The sequence below is a fragment of the Amblyomma maculatum genome, chromosome 11 (genome assembly GCF_055883805.1).
Source record: "Amblyomma maculatum isolate TAMU_Amacu chromosome 11, ASM5588380v1, whole genome shotgun sequence".
In the NCBI taxonomy this organism is placed as follows: Eukaryota; Metazoa; Arthropoda; class Arachnida; order Ixodida; family Ixodidae; genus Amblyomma; species Amblyomma maculatum.
The window spans coordinates 155,335,257-155,353,007 of record NC_139354.1 but is presented as its reverse complement, the minus strand read 5'-3'; the positions used below and the strand labels follow the sequence as shown (position 1 = coordinate 155,353,007).

Genomic DNA, 17,751 nt, shown 5'->3' with positions numbered 1-17,751 from the left:
CAGTGACACAGACATTCCTCCATTTTCTGCTGCCCTCGTTCCACTCTCCTGTGAAAGCGTTATTAGTTCGACTGTCTTCTTCACACCTTCCGACGCCGCTTCACGCCATCCCTGCCTCCTGCTTCCATTTGCTGTCCTCAAGTTCGAAGATGGCCTTAGTGCAATGTACGTCTCAAATCCATTTTCGTGTCCGTCCGTCCTGCTACGCGGCGAGTGTCTCGGTCGTATTGAAGAACTTGATCCCGAGCTTGTAAATACTCTTCCTGCAACGCCTACTTCATTAGACGTTAATGTGCTCAGCTCTTGCGATACAGCGACCGCTTCGACACCACCCGATGTTCTTCAACAAGCTATTGACGCAGATCTCCCACCCGCACAACGCGATCAACTCGCTGCTCTTCTACAGAACTTCACTTCTGCCTTCGACCTTCCTCACACTGCTCTGGGTCGCACGTCTGTCGTTACGCACGCAATCGACACTGGTACAAACGCACCTTTACGACAGCGTCCTTATCGCGTGTCGGCCTCTGAGCGCCAAGTCATTGCTGACAACGTGCACGACATGCTTCGCCGGGGCGTCATACAGCCATCTAACAGTCCATGGGCTTCTCCGGTTGTTTTGGTCACCAAGAAAGATGGTTCCATCCGGTTTTGCGTCGATTACCGTAGGCTTAACAAAATCACGCGCAAAGATGTCTATCCTTTGCCGCGAATCGACGACGCCTTGGACTGTTTACAGGGAGCCGAGTATTTCTCCTCTTTGGATTTGCGCTCCGGCTACTGGCAAGTACCGATGGCTGATAATGACCGCTCGAAAACTGCCTTTATAACACCGGATGGATTATACGAGTTCAACGTTATGCCCTTTGGCCTCTGCAATGCCCCGGCTACTTTCGAGCGCCTGATGGACACTGTTCTTCGTGGACTCAAGTGGCAGACCTGTCTTTGTTATCTGGACGACATCGTAGTTTTTTCTGCCGACTTTTCTTCTCACCTTCTCCGACTAAAGGATGTCCTCACGTGTCTCGCCGGCGCTGGGCTTCAGTTGAATTTGAAGAAGTGCCACTTTGCCGCCCGAAAACTCACAATTTTAGGCCACGTAGTTTCTAAGGACGGCATTCTTCCCGACCCCACCAAACTTCGCGCAGTTGCAGAGTTCCCGAAGCCAACCTCCCTGAAGCAGCTTCGGAGCTTTATCGGCCTCTGCTCCTACTTTCGACGTTTCATCTTGAACTTCGCCTCTATCATCGCTCCTCTGACCCAGCTCCTTGCCGGCAGCTCCGACCTTTCCGCCTGGACTCCAGCCTGCGATAAAGCCTTCGACACTTTACGCCGCCTTTTGGTTTCGCCGCCCATTCTACGCCACTTTGATCCGGCTGCGCCTACGGAGATCCACACTGATGCCAGCGGTATTGGGCTTGGTGCCGTCCTTACCCAACGTAAGCCTGGTTACAACGAGTATGTTGTGGCATACGCCAGCCGAACATTGACAAAGGCAGAATCTAATTATTCAGTCACAGAAAGGGAATGTTTGGCCATTATTTGGGCTATCGGAAAATTTCGTCCTTATGTGTATGGTCGACCGTTTTACGTTGTGACCGATCACCACGCTTTGTGCTGGCTTGCCTCTCTGAAAGACCCATCCGGTCGCCTTGCTCGCTGGGCTCTTCGTCTCCAGGAGTTTGACATTCATGTCATTTATCGATCAGGCCTAAAGCATACGGACGCGGATGCTCTTTCCCGCTCGCCATTGCCTAGAGATAATTCGTCTGACCACGTCTATGCCTACGATTTGTCGACTCTTACAACTATCGACATGGCTACCGAGCAGCGGAATGACCCCTGGATCAATGCACTTTTGGATTTTCTCTCAAGTTCTACTCCCGGTCATTCATCCAAAGCGCTCGTCCGCCAAGCCCACCACTTCTCCATTCGTGACGGTCTTCTCTATCGCCGCAATTATTTGCTTGATGGACGGAAGTGGCTTCTAGTCATCCCGCGTCATCTCCGTGCCGACATTTGTGCTGCGTACCATGGTGACCCACAATGTGCTCACGGTGGCGTATTGAAAACCTACACGCGCCTACGTCTGCGATTTTACTGGCGTGGAATGTACCGCTTCGTAAGACATTTCGTGCGCGCTTGCGAATCTTGTCAACGCCGAAAAACTCCTCAGAAGTCCTCTGTTTCGTTGCAGCCGTTACCCTGCCCTGCTCGTCCGTTTGACCGCGTTGGCATAGATCTCTATGGCCCTCTTCCGACTACTCCTGCTGGAAACCGGTGGATTATTGTGGCAGTAGACCATCTGACTCGCTACACTGAAACATCACCGTTACCCTCTGCCTCTGCAAGAGACGTTGCTTTGTTCATTCTCCACAACTTGATTCTTCGCCACGGGACACCGAAGGAACTGCTCAGTGACCGCGGACGCGTTTTCTTGTGCGACGCTCTCGAGGCCCTACTGAAAGAATGTCGCATCATTCATCGCACCGCTACTTCTTACCACCCTCAGACGAATGGCCTGACAGAACGCTTCAACCGTACTCTGAGTGACATGCTGGCCATGTACGTCAACGACGCTCATTCCAACTGGGACCACGTTCTTCCCTTCGTAACCTACGCGTACAACACTGCGATACAGACCACCACCGGATTTTCTCCCTTTTTTCTTCTTTACGGGCGCGAGCCAACCTGCACAATGGACGCGCTTTTTCCCTACCGCCCTGATGTTTCTGAATCGACGCCACTCTTGGACGCCGCCCAGTACGCAGAAGAATGCCGTCAGCTCGCTCGTTCGCTTACAAAGGAAAATCAGTGGCAACAAAAACACCATCGTGACACAGGTGAGGCGCCTTCATATGCGCCCAACTCCCTGGTGTGGCTCTGGGTTCCTGCCACAACCGCCGGCCTGTCAAAGAAGCTTCTTGCTCGGTATCACGGTCCATACCGAGTCCTTCAAAAAACATCTCCTGTGAACTACGTAGTTGAGCCGGTTACGCCATCTGCGGACTTGCGTCGCCGTGGACGCGAAATAGTTCATGTGGACCGAATCAAGCCCTACTACGATCCGTCTGTCCTTTCGGCACCATGAGTCGCCAGGATGGCTCCTTCTCTGCCCGGGGGGAAACTGTAGTGTGGTAATCTTCATCGATATAACCACTGACATGCGTCGCGTGCTGCCGCTCTCAAAGACGAAGAAGTTGTTCGCTGCCTTGCTCTTTCGCCACGCCTGACGCTTCGCTGCGAGTCTCCCCTGAGCGGCTGGAATCACCTGGGTTCACCGAATAAACACACCCCTACAATATATATATATATATATATATATACGCATATATGAGGAAGTGCATTTGCGGATCAAAGTTAAGCCACCACCGCTCCGGTTCTGCTCGCTACCAGTGCTTGGATCCCCGCTTAACACTTGTTGGAGGTCGTGGGATTTATCTTTCATCTCCTCGCCCTGGAGCTCTGCAGCCGCCGAATTCCGACCTCAATGACTGAGTCCAGCACCAACACCAACAGCCCCGCTCCCTCGGCCCCTACTATTCCATGCACCCACCGGGGTGCTTCGACAGCAGGACCCGCCGGTCTTCAGCGGTACCGACTTTCAGGACGTGGATGACTGGCTTTCTTCGTATGAACGTGTAAGCACCCACAATAAGTGGGATGACATACTGAAACTTAACTAAGTGATCTTCTACCTGACCCAAGTAGCAAAGTTGTGGTTCACAAATCACGAGGCTGACATTCCAACTTGGGCCTTGTTCAAATCCCGATTTGTGGATGTCGTATTCTGAGATTTCTTTGCGCACCGCCACTGCTCAGCTCATCGAACCGGTCGGTACCTGCACGGCTCGAGTCACCATTCAGGACGTTCTTTATGTCATCAGTTTTATCGTTCTCCGTGACTACTCCTATAACATTATTTTAGGATGGGACGTCTTTTGTCGCAATCGCGCCGTAATGCATTGCGCTCGTGCCGAAGTAGAGCTTTCACCGCTGTGCACCGCACCGACCGCCGCTAACGTTCATGGGGAAGCAAATTCCACGTTGCGGATGCTACTGACATCCCGCCTTGATCTGCTGCGATTGTGCCTATAAAATGTGCCTCTCTACAAGACTGTACAGTGCTCTTCACCCCATCTTCCGTTTTCGTCTTGCGACGCCGTCTTCCCTTCCCCTGCGCTGTCCTTAGCGTACGAAGCGGCCGCACCAAACTCGCATTAGTAATGATTCGTTCTATCCTCTCATGTTGCAACGTGGCGAGTGCGTGGGGCATGCCGAGCCTGCTCGGCCAGGAAATGTTGTGAACATCCCGCCGCTTCTCTCCACCTGCGCCTACGCAATCTCAGACAGCGTCAGTGCCCTTAGCCCACCTCGTTTCTCGTCTCCTTCGTCGCCTCTGGCTGCCTTCGACAAAGCCATCGGCAGTGCTCACGCTCCAGATCAACGCGCCAAGCTTTTCGACTTGCTAAACCGATTCCGAGCTTCCTTTCACATCCAGCAACTATAACCAAGTCGAAAAAAACTAAAGAACCGTGTCAAAAATACGACAAAATATTGTGTAGTTCTGTCGTAAACGTCAAATTTTTCTGTAGTTCTGTAGCACTTTTCTGTCGTAACTACAGAAATTTGTGATGTTACTACAGAACGTTCTCTTGTCACAACAGGTTTCCCGTCAAAAACCGCACAGAAATCCTGTCGTAACAACAGAAAATTTTCTGTAGTAATTTTCGCCTGGGAATTGGGTCGTACATCAACTGTTGCCCGCCACATCTATACCAGTACGCACGCCCCATTACGCCAACGTCCTTATCGTGTATCAGCCTCAGAGCGCCGCATTATTGATGAGCAAGTCGACGAGATGCTCAGTAAGGGTGTCATTCAGCCTTCCAGTAGCCTTTGGGCGTCCCCGGTCGTTTTAGTCAAAAAGTAAGACGGGTCTATTCGATTCTGAATGGACTACCGCCGCCTTAATGCGATCACACGAAAGGACGTGTATCCGCTACCACGCATAGACGACGCGCTGGATACTTTGCATGGAGCAGAATTTTTCTCTTCAAACGATTAGCGTTCTGGCTACTGTCAAGTTCCAATGGCTGGGGACGATCGCCCCAAGATAGCTTTTGTCACCCCCGACGGGCTCTATGAGTTCAACGTCATGCCGTTTGGCCTGTGTAACGCGCCCGCCACCTTTGAACGCATGATGAACAATATTCTCCGCGGTTTGAAGTGGCACACATGTTTTTGCTACTTGGATGATATCGTCGTATTTTCATCAGACTTCGCGACCCACCTAACTTGCCTTGAAACTGTCTTGCAATGTCTTAGCGATACCGGTCGGCAGCACAACCTGAAAAAGTGCCATTTCGCCGCTCGCCATCTCACTATTTTAGGGCATTCAGTGTCCAAGGATGGCATCCTTCCGGATCCTTCTAAACTCCGCGCAATCGCTGAGTTCCCGAAGCCGACACCTATCAAGCAATTACGCAACTTTATAGGCTTAAGGTCCGATTTTAGGCGTTTCGTTCGGACATTTGTGACCATCATTGCCTCTCTGACGCGACTTCTCAGCGCTCAAAACGATCTTTCTGCCTGGTCGCAGGCTTGCGATACTGCTTTCATGAAACTGCGCACGGTACTTACCTCACCCTCCCCATTGCAACATTTTGACCCGGCTGCTCCTAACGAAATGCACACCGATGCCAGCGACGCCGGCCTCGGCGCTGTTCTTGCCCAACGAACACCCGGTGTTGATGAATACGTTGTGGCGTACGCAAGTCGAACGCTGACCAAGGCCGAGACCAATTACTAGGTGACAGAAAAGGATTGCTTGGCTATTGTTCGGGCGCTTCAGAAATTTCGGCCATACTTGTATAGACGCCCTTTGATGTTGTTACAGACCACCCCGCTTTGTGTTGGTTGTCTTCACTAAAAGACCCCACCGGCCGTCTCGCCCGCTGGTCGCTTAGACTACAAGAGTATGATATCAGAGTCATCTATCATACAGGGCGGAAGCATTCCGACGCAGACGCTTTATCTCGCTCGCCGGTGCCTCCTGACGCTCCGTTGTCCTCTGCCCCCAGCTCCGCCTTGTCTTCCCTGTCCATCGGCGGCATGCCATCAGAGCAGCGCAAGTATCCGTGGCTAACTTCACTATTCATTTCATTCATTTATCCATTCATTTGTTAATACTGTCAGCCACCATAAAGGGCTGTAACAGGAGTGGAAATACAAAACGAAAAAAATGGGCAATATAGAACACGATGAAAATCAATAGTCAATCAAAAATTTGGAGGACGCTTAAGCTTCGCCTTCAAGAGTGGAACGCGATAGCCTTATTGCACCTCGTCGAGAAAACTTATTAAACGCAAGGGTATTGGGGCATCCTCGCACCAGTACCCGCGCGGCCCGAAGGGGAGAAGCGGGTGAGCGAAGATAGTGATCTAAAGAAAGGAAAGACGCTTGATTCTGGAACCCGTGAGGGTGCACGACGAAACGTCAGGGGCGAGTGGCGCGCCACGTGTCGGGGCAGCGCCGCACATTGCGAGGAGGGGTTCTTCTGTGTTTGCCGCAAAATGGCTCTGCATGTGCGCAGAGCGCAGTAGAAATGTAGCGGAAACGTACTTCCGTACTAGTTTAACTGCGACTTCTGTAAGTAACATGCTCATAATTACCGATATACACCGCCGTATAACGTTCAACGGCACGTTTCTAAGGCAACACCGCATTCACTAGAAGCGCTTTTGTACCGCTTTCAAGCATCGAACTCGTGGCTGAATGGTAGCGTCTCCGTCTCACACTCCGGAGACCCTAGTTCAATTCCCACCCAGCCCATCTTGGAAGTTGCTTTTTATTTATGAAGTGCATGACGGGATTTAACGCTCACGGCCAATGCCGCCGACGACACCGGCTTTTCTGCGACACGAGCGCCTTAACGCTACCGCGTTAAAATTGTCTCTGAATGCACACACAAACAAAACAAAAATGAATTACACAGAAATCGGAACAACAGCCATCCTACACAACAGCAATAGAACCTCATCACCCTGCAGTAGTGCCATAGATGAAATTTTCAAAATGGCGTACAAATTCAGATAATGATGATGATCGAACAGTAGAATCTGGAAGAGAGTTCCAGTCCTTACAAGTTCGCGGAAAATAACTAAACTTGAAGCAATTACTTTTTATAGCCGGCAATGGAATGAACCTACTATGACGATGCCTTGATGTCTCATTAGTTTTGATCTCTAAGTAGTCTGATTTATCAACTTTTAGATAATTATTGATAATGAGGTAAAGAGTTTTTAGTCTTTCATACCTGGTTCTGCTTTCTAACATTGGTAGTTGGGCTTGTTGGCAGATGTCTGTTGAAGTATGGTTACGGCGGTATTTATTAGTTATAAACCTTGCAGCGAGCCGCTGAATCCTATCTAGCATGTGAATGTTAGTTGATGTGTGAGGATCCCATACTACTTTGGCATATTCGATAATTGGTCTGACTAGGGTTTTGTAAGCCAGGCACTTTACATCCGGGGTGGCACTGTGTAATGTGCGCCGCAGGTACCATAGTGTTTTAAAAGCTTTGGAGATGACATTTTCAAGGTGGGTATTCAATCGTAGGTCTGATGTAAAAGTTAAGCCTAAGTATTTATACTGATCAACTCTTTCGATCATGTAACCATTTATTTGGTAATTGAAACTAAGAACATTCTTTTTCCTAGTTACTGACATGAACACTTTTTTAGGTTAAACTCCATCTACCAGTCGTTACACCAATTGACTATTCTTTGTAGGTTCAAATTTAATTTAATCTGATCATCAATCGTATTTACGCTACTGTACATCACGCAGTTGTCAGAAGTCTTATTGGAACATCAATACTACTTTGCAAATCATTAATGAAGATGAGAAAGAGGAATGGGCCTAAAACGGTACCCTGTGGCACACCAGAAGCAACAGGAAGAATGCTAGATTCACAACCTCTAACAAATACATACTGTTCACGAGAGGATATATACGCGGAAAAACACTGTGTGAGTGTTTGATTTTTAAAGACCGCATTAACCTTATATAACAATTCTTGGTGTGAAACTTTGTCAAATGCAAATGGATTCGCAAAGTAAAGGTATATAATGTCTGTTTGGCCCCGTGAATTTATTGCTGCTGCGAGGTCATGAACTATTTCTATCAGTTGGGTAGTTGTGGACAGTCCCTTTCGGAAGCCATGCTGGCGATAATACAGGATATCATGGTGGTCGAGGTAGTTGAGCAGGTGTTTAGATAAGATATGTTCAAGCAACCTCGAAACTGTACTAGTGAGTGAGATTTAGCGATAATTGCTAACAGAATTATTTCCGCTTTTATGGACTGGTATAACTTTTGCTCGCTTCCAGTCAGTTGGGAAGCATCCGCTAGTAAAAGAAGACTGAAATATTTTGGTCAAGTATTTAGATACCCATTCAGAGTGCCTATATAAAAACTCGTTAGGGATACGATCAGGACCTTGGCTTTTCTTGATGTCAATATGTAATAGCAGATTTAGAACACCTTGCTCATCAATTTGTAAGTCAGTAATAGGAGGCCTTTCAGTTCCAGCATTAAAAGGAGGCAGTACACCATTATCACGTATGTAAACAGACGAAAAATATAAATTAAAATCTTCGGCACGTTTATGGGCGTTCTCCTCGGTCTCAGCGTGGCGCAGAACCTTATACGAATTTATATAGCGCCAAAATTTACCAGGTGACTCGCGAAGAAATTTCGTGAACGTGACATTATAGAATCTGTCTTTTGATTCCTTAAGAAGTCTCTTTAAATCCTGGCTCATGCGGCGAATACAAAGTTTATTTTCGGGGTTTGGGCTGTGTGAGGAAGCCTTACTTTTGCGTTTATTTCTTCGTTTGAGATGAAGAATGTCTCTAGTTATCCAGGGACTCGTTTTATTGGTGCTCTTAAATTTCTTAGGAACAAACTGATTAAGGCACCGCTCTGCTAATTCCGAAAAGAATTCCCATAGTTGGTCAGTACTAGCATCAGAGTCATACAGCTGCACAAAATCTTAATATGAATAATCGATGCAGTCAATCACAGCAGCATCATCAGCATAATGGAAATTAAAGAAATGTTTTTTGGACAAAGTACCTGTGAAATCTGGTGATGCCTTTAGGGATAACAAAACCATCCTATGATCGGACAAGCCATCCAAGATCTCACATTCACAGAAAGAGGTTTGTATACGTTCAGAAACAAAAATCAAATCCAGTATAGATGACGTTGTAGTACATATCCTTGTGTGATCAGATACAAATTGAACTAAATTACGACAAAAAGCCATATCAAGTAACTGCTCACAACTAAGCACTTCTCGTGTTCCAGGTAATTTCGAACACCAGTCAATGCTGGGTAGGTTGAAATCTCCCAATAATAGCATCCTACTATCGTGAGGCAGGTAGGAATCCATAAATGTTCGAAGATTTACCACAATGTCTACCGGAGCATTTGGGGCCCTGTAAACACCCCCGATGAAGACTGTTTGTTTATCTAGTTTTATTTTGACCCATAGCGCTTCTACGCCGTTTGCATCTGGAAGTACAGAAAATGCTATGTTGTCCTTGATAATTAATGCAACTTCCCCGCCTCTGTCTTCTCGGTCCTTTCTCACTATTATACAGCTAGGAGGAGTAACTTCAATGTCTAGTATATCCCTATGCAGCCCCGGTTCTGTGACTACTACTATGTCTGGTTCATATTCTATGATTATGCTTTCTAATTCGACAGTTTGATTTAATATGCTTCTGGCATTAACATTTATGACTTTGAACGGTTTTGATCTTGTGTTCCTGCGTCAATCGCTACTCCCAAAAAGGGTATGATCTTTGTGCCTTTGTTTCGTAGTTTCGTCCCAGGCGTAAAGGATTTTGTTCACACTCATCTTATAGAATACCATCTTAACCTTGGCCCCGTTTTTCCTTTCGTCTACAGTGGAATTCCAGAGGTTCTTCCCTATATCATGCACTCTTTTAGAATAGTCCTCTGAAATGCTTATTTGCCCTCCTTTAAGCTTGTAGCAATTATTCATAATCTTAGTTTTTTCCATAAAATCACCAATCCTAAGGATAAATGGCCGATGCTTTCCCGGAGACAACTTACCAAGACGGTGTATTCTCTAAATGGCACTTAGCTTCTCTCCGAGTTTTACCTCAAAAACTTCGTCGTTTACTTTTCTCAGCAATGTTTCTTCGTTTTCATTTTCTTCTTCCAGTATACCTCTTACAATCAGGTTGTTCCGCCGGCACTGATTTTCCAAGCCACCAAGTTGTTTAGCTAGTGCAGCGATTTCCGCCTGGCAATCACTCACAGTAGTCTCAAGATTAGATAGTCTTATTTGGGATTCCTCTAGGACCAAGAGCTTCGCTTCGATGGAATCGAGTCTTGTTCGCATTTTCACTATACCTGCCTCAGACGATGTTTGTTTTTCTTGAATAATAGCAACTGTGGCCAATATTTCTTTTTGAGTTTTGATAATTTCATTTAGGATAGCTCCAGAAACAGGCCCAGGGTTTTCCTCTACATCCTCTGAAAGCTTCAGCAACATGCATACCAATGAAAGACAGTCGTTGACACAATCATGAAGTACTTGTGGACACGGCAGCATAACTAGACAGAGGTTATCGCTACGAAAACCGTATATTTTTGCACTAACCTGCACAAACAAAGGTACTTGAGGTGACATCATCACGGCAGTGCTGCCGTGTCCACTGGTGAAAGTTGGTCGGAGCAGCAGATTTATAGCCGGCAGGCTCCGTGACGTATGTTGGTGGTGTGACGTCACTGTGCTCATCGAAGGTGCGCAGAGGACGTTTTCCACGAGGCGATGATCGTCCATACTTGGTGCACGGCGAGAGGCATCGGCTATAAATCCAGGAAGCCGCCACAGCGTTTCGTTGATCGCAGCTGGGAAATAAGATGGCTGCTGTCCGACGGCCGTTATGACAGTCGGTGTGTCGGAGACTAGGATCAGGAGCGATGCGCAAACATGCACAAACAAAGGTACTTGATGTGACATCATCACGGCAGTGCTGCCATGTCCAATCAATCTTCGATCTTCTAACGAACTAGTCACTTTCACCGGCTCCGCGCGCCCTCCGTCGTCAAGCGCAGCGTTTCGCCCTTCGTGACCGTCTTCTCTATCGACACAATTATATGCAAGATGGCCGTAAGTGGCTGCTAGTCGTACCTCGACACCTCCGTAGTTATATCTGCGCATCTTACCATAACGATCCGCAGTGTGGCCATGTGGGTGTATTTAGGACTTATGAACAGTTGAGACAGCGCTTTTACTTGCGCGGTATGTATACCTTCGTCAGTATGTGCGTTCGTGCATCGATTGCCAGCGTCGCAAGCCTCCTCCTCTCCATCAGCCGGCTCCACTACAGCATCTTTCGTGCCCACACCGACCATTCGATCGTGTTGGCGTCGATTTGTATGTACCTCTGGCATGTACACCTGCAGGGAATCGTTGGATAATCGTGGCCGTCGATCACCTTACTCGCATGCGGACACAGCAGCACTTCAGGATGCCACCAGAACCAATATGGCGTCCTTTCTTCTGCATCACTTCATTCTGCGGCACGGGGCCCCTCGTGAACTTCCAAGTGATCGAGGCAAATCTTTCCTATCCTAGGTTGTCGTAGCGCTCCTACGTAAATGTCAGACCATCCACCGGACAGCCAGCGCGTGCCACCCTCAAACCAACGGCCCCATAGAGCGCTTCAACCGCACACTCGGTCACATGATGTCCAGGTACATTGCCTCCGACAACTCCGATTGGGACAAGATTCTCCTATTTATTACCTATGCCTATAACACCGCCTTTCAAGCAACTACCGGCTTCTCGCCATTTTTTTTTCTTGAACCTTCGTCTCCACTCGACATCATCCTCCCTTATCGTCCTGATATGTCAGAGTATACATCACTTTCAGCAGCTGTCAGGCACGCTGAATAAGGCCGCAAGCTGGCTCGCTCGCTTACTTCGGACGAGCAAGCCCAGAAGAAAGCACACAGCGACAGCAGCCACTCTGCCCACCAATTCTCTCCCGGTTCTCACGTATGGCTCTGGGTCCCATCGACAACACCAGCTCTGACCAACAAGTTTACTGCCAAGTACTGCGGACCCTATCTAGTGCTCCAACAGACGTCTCCCGTCAATTACCTAGCTGAACCGCTAGCTGCTACTACCGACCTTTGCCGCCGTGGGAGTGCGATTGTTCACCTCGACTGCTTAAAGCCTTATTACGATCCTGCTATCATTTCGTCTCCTTGAGTCGCAAGGATGGCTCCTTTTTTCTGCGGTGACCAGATTGTAAGAAGTTCCGATGAAGCGGACAGATAGCCGAGAAAGACGACGAGGAAGTGCTTTTGCTGACCAGCTGACTCAAAGGTAAGCCTCCATCGCTACGGTTCTGCTAGCTAACAGTGCCTGGATCCCCGCTTAACAATATGCATGTATATATATATATATATATATATATTTTTATATACATGTTGTGTGTAAAGATGGAGTTCTGCCTGATCCTGAGAAGCTGCGCGCCGTCGCTGACTTTCCGAAACCGACCACTTTGAAACAACTGCGAAGCTTCGTGGGCCTCTGCTCGTACTTTCGTCGTTTTGTTCGGAATTTCGCAACCATCATAGCCCCCCTTACACAGCTCTTGAAAGGCACCCCTAACCTCTCCTCTTGGTCGCCAGCCTGCGATGATGCATTCGCAACACTGCGCAATATTCTGACGTCACCCCCAATCCTTCGCCATTACGACCCTACTGCACCTACAGAACTTCACACCGATGCCAGTGGTGTCGGCCTCGGCGCCGTCCTCGCCCAGCGCAAGCCTGGCTTCTCCGAATACGTTGTCGCCTACGCAAGCCGTGCTCTCACCAAAGCCGAGTCCAACTACTCCGTTACCGAAAAGGAGTGCTTAGCAATCGTGTGGGCTGTAACGAAGTTCCGCCCTTACTTATACGGCCACTCCTTCGAGGTAGTTACAGATCATCACGCTCTCTGCTGGCTCGCGTCTCTCAAGGATCAGTCTGGCCGTCTCGGGCGCTGGGCTCTCAGGCTTCAGGAATACGACATCCGTGTTGTGTACCGCTCTGGCCGCAAGCACTCTGACGCCGACGCTCTTTCTCGGTCACCGGTGCGCTCGCCTAACTCATCGTCCCCTCCTCAAGCACTCTTGTCAGCACTCACCATTGAGGATATGCCTTTCGAGCAACGACAAGATCCTTGGGTTTCTAACCTGCTGGATATCCTTGGCACTACTTCCGCGGCTACGCATCCTCGGGCACTCCGCCGACAGGCCTCCCATTTCGCCATTCGGAACGGCCTTCTCTACCGCAGGAACTACAACTCAGACGGCAGAACGTGGCTTCTTGTCATTCCGCGCCACCTCCGCTCCGAGGTTTGTGCCCACCATCACATTGACCCTCAAAGCGCTCATGCCGGCGTCCTCAAAACCTATGATCGAATTCGTCAGAGGTACTACTGGCGGGGAATGTACAATTTCGTACGGCGCTACATTCGCTCTTGTACCACCTGTCAACAACGCAAGATTCCTCGCCACCCCGCTGGCCCTCTCCAGCCTTTACCTTGTCCAGCTCGCCCGTTTGATCGCGTGGGAATCGACCTTTATGGTCCGCTACCATGCACGGTCGCTGGTAATCGATGGGTCATCGTCGCAGTCGATCACCTGACCCGTTACGCCGAGACTGCTGCACTTTCCGCGGCGACAGCCCGAGAGGTAGCCCATTTTCTTCTACACCACTTCATTCTTCGACACGGCGCCCCTCGCGAGCTACTGAGTGACAGAGGTCGTGTCTTTCTTTCCGAAGTAGTTCAAGAGCTCCTGTCGTCTTGCAAATCGATACATCGGGCTACAACCGCGTACCACCCACAAACAAACGGCCTCACGGAGCGCTTCAACCGTACGCTTGGGGACATGCTCGCAATGTATGTTACATCTGAATCGGGAAGCTCCAACTGGGACCAGGTACTGCCATTCGTAACGTTCGCGTACAACACAGCCACCCAAGCAACAACTGGGTTTTCGCCCTTCTTTCTCTTATATGGCCGTGAACCATCTTGTACTCTGGACACAATTTTGCCATACCATCCAGATGCCTCTGAGTACAGTGCCTTGTCAGATATTGCACAGAAGGCCGAGGAATGCCGTCAGCTAGCTCGCACGTTTACCTCCAACACTAAAGGCTATCGCAAAGATCAGCGTGATACCGATACCCCTGCTCCCACGTTCCTGGCCGACAGCTTCGTTTGGCTATGCGTTCCTGCCACCAACAAACTAGACACCAAATACCACGGACCTTATCGCGTCTTGGAACGCACATCCCCTGTGAACTACGTCATCGAGCCAGTCACCCCTTCTTCCGACCACCGCCGTCGCGGCCGCGAGGTTGTCCACGTTAGCCGCCTCAAGCCATATTACAACCCTCTGGTCGTCTCTTCTCCCTGAGTCGCCAGCATGGCGACTCCTTCACGCGGGGGAAATGTAAAGAAGACAAAGAACAGAAAACGCTGCGGCATCGCCATCACCATCGCTGGTCTCCGGCGCCCATCTCGCTCGCGCTGAAGCTGTGCCCTGCGGCTGGTAATTCGATCCCTTGTGCCCAAAGTACTGCCAGCGCTAGACGTTCCAACCAACCATTAAATCCACATTACAATATATATATTCGGAAAGTTGTGACATCCTGTTTGAACATTATATATATATATATATATATATATATATATATATATATATATATATATATATATATATATATATATATATATATATATATATATATATATATATATATATATACACATTAAAAAAAATAGACCAGGTGAAGAATACTACAATTCTTTTGACGTTCCGGCTGGAGAGCGACCTTCGTCTGCAGAACCTGAGCTGCAGGCAATCTCCTAAATTTATACAGTGCTGCTATCACTATCAGTCCCAATGACAGTGAAGATATATAAAAAAAAAGACAGAATGGGGCCGAAATGATGCAATCGCAGAGGCGCTAAAGACATATGGTACACTTTAAAGGTGTAGAGTAATGTGGAGCGCATATGTGCGAAAGTGCACCGTAAAAATTAAAAAGGAAGAAGAGAGATTAGGTGAAGCTACATTCTAGACGATAATGCGTTGCCTCAGATGTCTACATTTTTTCCCATAAAATGAATAAAAACACGTGAAAGGGGAATGATTCACATTGGCACGCAACCACAATACCTGCGTCTTGTCTGGGTAAGCATAACGCACTGTGTTAAAAATAAAAGATACCGGTTACGTCCCTGTTATTCTCAAGTTTCTCGGAAAATGGGGCAATTAGGACAGACTAGTTAGCTTATCAACGCTTTGGTTTATACGTGACGAAACGGCTTTAAACTTGTGAAATAAATACGGTTCTCTGACTTCTCGGTCGTAGTGTAATTGAAACCCAGGTTCCAAGATGATGGCGTTTAGTTTGTCAAATGAGGGACCCGGAACATTTACACGCTCAGATATGGGCACGTTAAGTAGACTTACACCGTGAGCTTTATGGTTGTTTAAGCGCAATCTCAAAGACGTCACAGTCTCACCTGTATATTGCAGCTGGCAGACGGAACATTCTAGCATTCTAGTAGATAAATTACGTTTCTCACTGTCGCAAGTTAAGTTACCTCTAATTTTTACACTGTAGCTGGAAGCAGTGCTAACAGCTGTCTGCGACGTCGTCATCTGTAGGCAAAATTTACAGCGAAATTGTTTGGAAGGTATGCAGCCCGTAAACATTAAACGGTCGACTTTGGAAGTAGTTATATATATATATATTTATTTGAAAGCTTCTATGAAGATGTAGAATCGGCAATGTGAAAAGTAAAGACGCAGTATACTGTACTAATGGGCGACTTCAATGCCAAGGTAGGGAAAACGCAGGCAGGAGACAAGGCAGTAGGTGGCTATGACATTGGTTCTAGGAATAGCAGGGGGGCCCCGCCGGGGTGGTGCAGTGGTAAGACGCCCGACTACTGTACCGGAGTACCCGGGTTCGAGCCCGACCTCGGCGGCTGCGTTTCGATGGAGGCGAAACGAAGAGGTGTCGTGTGCTGTGCGATGTCAGCGCACGTTAAAGATTCCCAGGTGGTCAAAATTACTCCGTAGCCCTTCACTACGCCTCCTCTTTCTCTCTTTCCACTTTCAATCCCATCTTCCTCCCTTCCTTTACGGCGCGGTTGCGGTGTCCACAGAACAAAGAAGTGAGACAGTTACCGCGCCTTTCCCTTCCTATAAATAAATTAGTTAAAAAAAATAAATTAGTAGGGGGGAGTTACTATTTGAGTTTGTAGAGCGCAATAACTTACGAATCATGAATACCTTCTTCAGCAAACGGAAGAACCGGAAATCGACACGGAAAAGTCCTAACGGAGAGACTAAAAATGAAATCGACTTCATAATGTGTTCAACCCCCGCCATTATGCAAGATGTAGAGGTAACCGGGAAAGTGCGATGCAGTGACCACAGGATCGAGAGGTCCCGAATTAGTCTAAATCTGAAGAAGAAACGCACCCGATTAGTAAGAAAGAAACCCATCAACGAATTACTGGTGAGGGGGAGGGCAGAAGAGTTCAGGATCTCGCTACAGAATAGGTATTCAGCTCTAACTGAGGATGGCGACATTACCCTAGAGGCAAGGAACAATAATTTCAGAGATATCATTACTGAGTGCGCGGTAGAAGTAGGCAGTAGGATAGTTAGATAGGATACCGGTAAGCTTTCTAAGGGGACCCAAGAGTTGATTAAGAAACGCCAGAGTATGAAAGCTTCCAATCCAACAGCCGAGATTGAATTTGCCGAGATATCAAAGGTAATCAATAAGCACAAGGTGGCCAATATAAGGAAGTATAACATCGAGAAAATTGAACATGCCGTAAAGAACGGGGGAAGCCTTAAAGCGGTAAAGAAAAAGTTGGGCATAGGCAAAAGCCACATGTATGCGATAAGGAACAAGGCGGGAAACGTCATCACTAATATGGACAAGATAGTCAAAGTACACGAGGAGTTCTGTACAGATATCTACAGTAGCCAAAGTAGTGAGGACCGTAATGAGATTGGCGATATGGAAAAACAGTCAGACGTTCCACCAGTGACGAAGGACGAGGTCAAGAAAGCACTAACTATGAAAAGGGGTAAATCAGCTGGAGAGGATCAGATAACTACAGATTTGCTGAAGGACGGTGGGAATATCGTGCAAGAAAAACTGGCCACCCTGTATACGCAGTGCCTGGTGTCATCGACGGTACCGGAACCATAGAAGAAGGCAAACATCCTTATTCACAACAAAGGGGACTCTAAGGACCTTAAAAATTAAAGACCATTCAGCTTACTGTCTGTTACGTGTAATGTATTTACTAAGGTAATCGCTAATAGACTCAGGACAACCTTAGACTGCAATCCAGCATAGGATCAAGCAGGGTTTCGGAAACGGTACTCTACTGTCGACCATATCCATACCATCAATCAGGTGATAGAAATATGCTCGGCATATAACCAGCCCTTATACATAGCATTCATTGATTACGAAATAGCATTTGACTCAGTTGAAACCTCGGCGGTAATGCAGGGATTGCGAAATCAGGGGGTAGACTAGCCGTACGTGAAAGTGCGGGAAGATATATATAGTGGCTGCAACCCTACCATAGTTCTGCAAAAA

The 17,751-nt window shown here is 47.9% G+C and overlaps 1 pseudogene; it reads right to left on the bottom strand.

Moving 5' to 3' along the window:
* Window positions 1-9,844: 9,844 nt before the first annotated feature.
* Window positions 9,845-10,840, bottom strand: LOC146175222 (uncharacterized; annotated as a pseudogene).
* Between the last annotated feature and the right edge of the window lie 6,911 nt (window positions 10,841-17,751).